Consider the following 6,499-nt stretch of genomic DNA (forward strand, 5'->3'; position numbering starts at 1 on the left):
ACAGTGTCCCACTGCCTTTTGCCTTTAGCTTGCTGCATTGTGCCATCTTCATCATCATCATCTTCATCATCATCATCATCTTCTTCTTCTTCATCATCATCATCATCATCGAGATCTGAGACACCCACTGCTTCCACTGGTTTCTGTTGTCATTGACACACCAGGTCAGTATAGTCAGAACATCTGGAATGGTGAGTGGTGATTATTATCAGCTCTTGAGCTGAAGATATGAGTTCAGCTGTCTGATGCATTGGTGTGATGTCATCTCCGTATAGTCTCTGTATTGGTCAGCCACCTCTGGCTTTGACAACCAGATCTGCCCTACAGTGAGACCTTTGGAACAGCTAACGATTGCCAGTGGTGGAAAAAGTACTCCATTTTTTTTTTTAAAGTAAAAGTATCAATACTGCAATATAGAAATATACTCTGTTACAAGTAAAAGTCCAGAATTCTAAATTTACTTGATTCAAAAAGTACAAACGTATTGGCATCAAAATGTACTTAAGTACCAAAAGTAAAAGTACTAAAATGTTTGAAAATAGCTTCAATATCTACAAGCTCACAACGCGTTGCGATACGACGCGTTGTGAGCTTGTAGATCGGCTATTTTCAAATAGCCTACGTATAAAATAGGTCTAAAGTGGTTAATGTATGTTTCATAATATCATAATTTATATCTGAAAAGTAACTAGTAGCTAAAGTTTTCAAATAATTGCAGTGGAGTAAAAGTACAATATTTGCCTCTGAGATGTAGTGGAGTAGAAGTAGAAGCATTTGAAATTGGAAATACTCAAGTAAAGTACAAATACCTCAAAATTGTACTTAAGTACAGTACTTAAGTAACTTACTTTCCACCACTGACGATTGCATACTGATTTACTCAGGACAAAACAAGTAGGGTTCTCATTCATCACTGCTCTTGCTTCCACAATCTCTTCATGTATTCCATAGTTGAGCAGTATGTATCATAGATTTGCTGCTCATGCTAGTGAAAGCTTTAGAAATATCTCTAAAAGCATGCCTTTCTTCATTGATACCTGTAGTCCTTTGATAATTATCCTTAAAAAATCACACCCAGTGTGAAGTGGGCGGTGTGTGGTCATCACAACATGACTCACTTAAAAAAAAGGATAAAGTCCATACTGCTATTCATAGGGCTGCACATGTGTCATGTGTTTCGCTAGCCATTCACAGTCCTGAATTTGCAAAGTCAGCCAATCACATTACAGCTAGTGGTGATGACACTAGCTGTAATGTGATTGGCTGACTTTGCAAAAGTATAGATTTGCATTGATTGTGGAAGGGTTAGGGTTGTAGACTGCGTTGTAGGCTATTGGCCAATCACGGTGCAGGATTGGTCAGTGTCCAAAACTCACTTATAGGTGGCGGTTATACCGCCCCAAAAACTAGAATCTGTGGTAGTGTGGATCTTTTCTTGTGGAAGCGATTTTTGTTCCTATACGAAATACTGGGCCAATGTGAGGTTTAATGCAGTTAAGAAGTGAATTGTAGATTTTAGAAGCAATAGCTGACAAATATATACTGTATAGTACCAGTATCTGTAGTTACCAGGCTGCTGGAGATTGCATTTCTCTGGTAGAGGTATGACACCAGTATGAAAAAAGCTCTGGGTTTGTTGCCCTTGTGTATCTCGTTTCACAACATCAGGAGCTCTTTGTCCAGTAGTTTGCGTCCATATTAAGGTGGATACCATCAGATTCAGGAGTTTTTTACGTGCAGTTCATCCATTGAAAAGGCTGCTGTTGATCTTGATTACCAAGGAGTTTGCTGAAGTATTCACACCAGGGTGCAATTCGATCTTGTTGATCCTCAAGTGTTTTGCTCGAGGAATCATCAAGAGCAGATTTACCTGGATTCAGTCCCACTTGAGGACCTGTGCTAGGGTAATATGGTCGACTAATTCAGATTATTTCTTCAGCGCTGAGTCTGCTGCCCTATCCTCTGTAATTCCAGGGCTGTCAGAGGTGATTTTCAGCGATAGCTTTAGTCTCAGCAGGTATAGGTGGTCATATTTAGCACTCACATCGTTCTTGTCGTCCATTTTGTTTAGAAGCATTGAGGACCTGTTGTGAAGCGCTTCTGTATACTCATTGCAAAGAGTGGAATCTGTGCTGACGCACTTCCAATCCGCCTTTTTCATTGGGTCTTTTAAAGCAAAAGTACACTTTGGTAGAGGTTTGGGTCATTTTAATTACCATGACAACTCTGTTGGTTAGAAATTGATATATATTATACTATATATTTCACAGTAGAACATTTCTGAAAGTCACACTTTTACACAAAAAAGGTGCTTCAGTGGTTCTTTAGCTCGTAATCATAGTATTTATCTTATAAGATATTATATAGCACATCAGCCATCTTAAAGAACCACTGAAGAACCATGACGTGCTATAAAACACCTCAGCCAGAACCACTGAAGAACCCTGAGGTGCTATATAGCACCTCAGCCACCCCAAAAAAAACACTAAAGAACCGCTGAGGCACCACAACCAACCCAAGGAACCACTGAAGCACCTTTTTTTGTGTGTGTTGTGTGTGCAGCACATAAATGAACACAATTTGGACAATTTATAACATAGAAAAACCTGAGGGCATTTTTTTTAAAGTCAACTTGATGTAGATTTTTTTTTATCATCTTTAATCAGGTTTTGTAATGTTATACATTGGGCATTGGCAGAATCCACTTTGTTTGTGTGCTAAAAGTGTGACTTTGAGACCTGTTTCACAATGAGGCGACTATTTTATGAAATATCTTATCCAGTGGTTCTCAACCTTTTCTGGATCTCAAAAGCTCACAACATACTGTATGAGCTTTTAGATTATTATTAATCTAAAAGCTCTATTTACACTTAAGCACTATTTAAAATAGAATTCCTAGAAATGTAGGGGAATCAAAAGTGCAACATTTGTCTTTGAAATGTAGTGGAGTAAAAGTATATACTACATAAGTATAGTATATATTTAAAAAATCACACCTGTGTGAAGGTAGCGGCGCCTTTGATACATTTTGTCATAGATATGTGTTTCAATATTAATATCTAATATATAATATCAATATTAGTTTATACCCCAGTTAATAAGAATACAGAGGACGAACATAAGGATGGACATACACCTGGACATAGACACAAAGTTAAATTGAGGATCTAACTTTAAAAAACTTACCTAGAAGGAGACTTTAGCCAAATGAATAATAAAATGAAATTACTAAATATTTCTAGATATTACTCATTGTTTATTTAGTCATTGTTTATATAGACATCTAATTCTATATTCATGACATCATAGTGATGTCATGAATAGTCCCCTTGCCTGACAAATCAGAACCTTGACGGGCCTGACCAATCAGAACCTTGACGGGCCTGACCAATCAGAACCTTGACGGGCCTGACCAATCAGAACGTTGACGGACCTGACCAATCAGAACCTCGACGGGCCTGACCAATCAGAACGTTGACGGACCTGACCAATCAGAACCTCGACGGGCCTGACCAATCAGAACGTTGACGGACCTGACCAATCAGAACCTTGGCGGGCCTGACCAATCAGAACGTTGACAGACCTGACCAATCAGAACGTTGACGGAAAAGCCAGGTATAGAGCAGGACCGCTCTATACTATGTATAGAGCGGCGCCAGCGCCGCTAAAAATCACACCCAGTGTGAAGTGGGTGGTGTGGTCACAGTGGTCATCACAGTGATGGAAGTGATTCACTTAAAAAAACATAAAAGTGTTTTTTTTAAGTCCATAATGCTATTCATAGGGCTGCACATGTGTCATGTGTTTCGCTAGCCAATCACAGTCCTGAATTTGCAAAGTCAGCCAATCACATTACAGCTAGTGGTGATGACACTGGATGTAATGTAATTGGCTGACTTTGCAAAAGTATAGATTTGCATTGACTGTGGAAGGGTTAGCGTTGTAGACTGCGTTGTAGACTATTGGCCAATCACAGTGCAGGATTGGTCAGTGTCCAAACCTCACTTATAGGGGGCGGTTACACCGCCCCAAAAATACTCAAATAAAGTACTGATACTCTGTACTTGATACTTACTCAAAGGACAACTTCACCCATTTTCAAACTTCATATACTTTTTCCTCACTAACGCTCATGACATCATCATAACAGTGACATCATCGTTAGGCAGGTTTTTAGCGGCGCTAGCCGCTCTATACCTTTAGGTATAGAGCGGGTCCTGCTCTATACCTGACTTTGTCCGTGTTCACCGTCAACGCTCTGATTGGTCAGACCCGTCAACGCTCTGATTGGTCAGACCCGTCAACGCTCTGATTGGTCAGACCCGTCAACGCTCTGATTGGTCAGACCCGTCAACACATTATAAAACACATATCGATGACAAAATGTATCAAAGGCGCCGCTACCTTCACACAGGGTGTGATTTTTATTTTCAAACAAGATTTCACTTTCTTTTTAAAAACAATCATTAACATGAGAACAATGGCTTCCATTATAGCATGCTAACTTCCCGTCGATTCCCCGTCGATGATGTCACTCACTGGTAGGCGGGTTTACGAACTGTCCACAGCCTTCCTATGAGACACAGACTGAGTAGACAACAATGGTACCATATTATCATCAGCATTAGAGGAGCTGAGGACCAATTATATGAAGATACGTTGAAAATGGATGAAGTCGTCCTTTTAAGTACAGGACTCAAGTAAATGTACTTAGTTACTGTCCACCATTGCCTGATAAGGTAGGCTAACAGGTGCTACACCTTGCCCAAGGCTGAAGCAGAACTATGTTAGTCTGGGGGCAATCAGCTTCTTGAGGCTTAGAAGAGCCGACATAGCCAACCGGATGTGCCTGCATCTTACACGCTGAACGCTCACAGCTAACGTGTTATCACACACACACACACACACACACAAACCCCCACACACGCGCGCGCGCACGTACACACATACACGCACATACACACACCACACACACACACGCATGCACGCACGCACGCACGCACGCACGCAGGCACACACGCACGCACGCATGCACGCACACAATGGTAATTTTCCTGTTGTAGTAGCTTTTTTTTGCCCAGTCAGCACACCAACCAATTTATCACTGTCTCCGACTCTCTTCCTCCTTTTCCCCATTTTCCCAATCGTTCTCTCTCTCACTCTCTCTCTCTCTCTCTCTGTCTCACTCTTGTCCTCTTCTTTTATGTCTCCCTCTGCTCTCTTACTGCCTCTCCATCTCTGTCTCTCCTTTTAGCTCAGTCTCCTTCCCATTCACGTTTTTGTCTCTGTTTGCTAATTAACACATCCTATTCTCTCTCTCTCTCTCTCTCTCTCTCTCTCTCTCTCTCTCTCTCTCTCTCTCTCTCTCTCTCTCTCTCTCTCTGTCTCTCTCTCTGTCTCTCTCTCACTCTCTCTCTCTCTCTCTCCAGTCCCCTTCTCTCATTTTGGTGCAATGTCAGGACAGATATGAGTACAGGTCCATGCAGGATGTCTTTCTATTATCCTGTGTGTGTGTGTGTGTGCGTGCGACCGTGCGTGCGACCGTGCGTGCGACTGTGCGTGCGACCGTGCACACGTGTGTTTGTGTGTGCACGCGCATGTGTGTGTGTGTGTGTGTGTGTGTGTGTGTGTGTGTGTGTGTGTGTGTGTGTGTGTGTGTGTGTGTGTGTGTGTGTGTGTGTGTGTGAGTGTGCGTGCGTGCGTGCGTGCGTGCGTGCGTGCGTGCGTGCGTGGTCTGCTCCTTTATCATTGTCATACGGGGAAGAGCTCTAGAGCTCCTTAGTCAGCATGTTAACTTAATTAGCTGAGTGTGTGTGTGCTTAAGTCAGAGACTGTGTATTTTTGTGTCAGTGTTGGTGTGTGTGTATGTGTGTGCGTGCATCTGTGTGCGTAACTATTTTGTGTGCACTCAATGAAGCACTGTACATGCGTGTACGGGAGTGTGCATGTACCAGCAAGTGTGGGTTTCAGAAGATAGAAAACAACAGTCAGTGCGTGTGCGTGTGCGTGTGCGTGTGCGTGTGCGTGTACGCGTGCGCGTGCGCGTGTGTGTGTGTGTGTGTGTGTGTGTGTGTGTGTGTGTGTGTGTGTGTGTGTGTGTGTGTGTGTCAGAGCTTACAAGAACATCCACTATGAATCCATCAGTCATTCAGGCTTGGTGAGCCTGAAACACATACTCTGTCCATGGTCCTGAAGCCAGCACCATGGACAGCTCTGTAGTGTAAAGGAGGAGAGACCAGAGGAGTTGACACATTTCAAGGGCAAACTTGAAGGTATCGTTGCTGTCGGGCAGAAACCTCTTATCTCCATATTTTTTACTTTTGATGTTTTTCCTCAAATGAATGCCCTGCTTCGTCATACCACATTGTTACACAAAAGTAGCAAAAATAGCCGAACTACAAGCTCAAAACGGTAATCTCGATGTGTTTTGAGCTTGTAGATCTGCAATTTTTGCTATATTGGCTTTTGAATTCTGAAAAGTAACAGTGCAGGACATACT

This window comes from Gymnoscopelus microlampas, assembly GCF_963454915.1.
Source record: "Gymnoscopelus microlampas genome assembly, chromosome: 11".
NCBI classification, from domain to species: domain Eukaryota; kingdom Metazoa; phylum Chordata; class Actinopteri; order Myctophiformes; family Myctophidae; genus Gymnoscopelus; species Gymnoscopelus microlampas.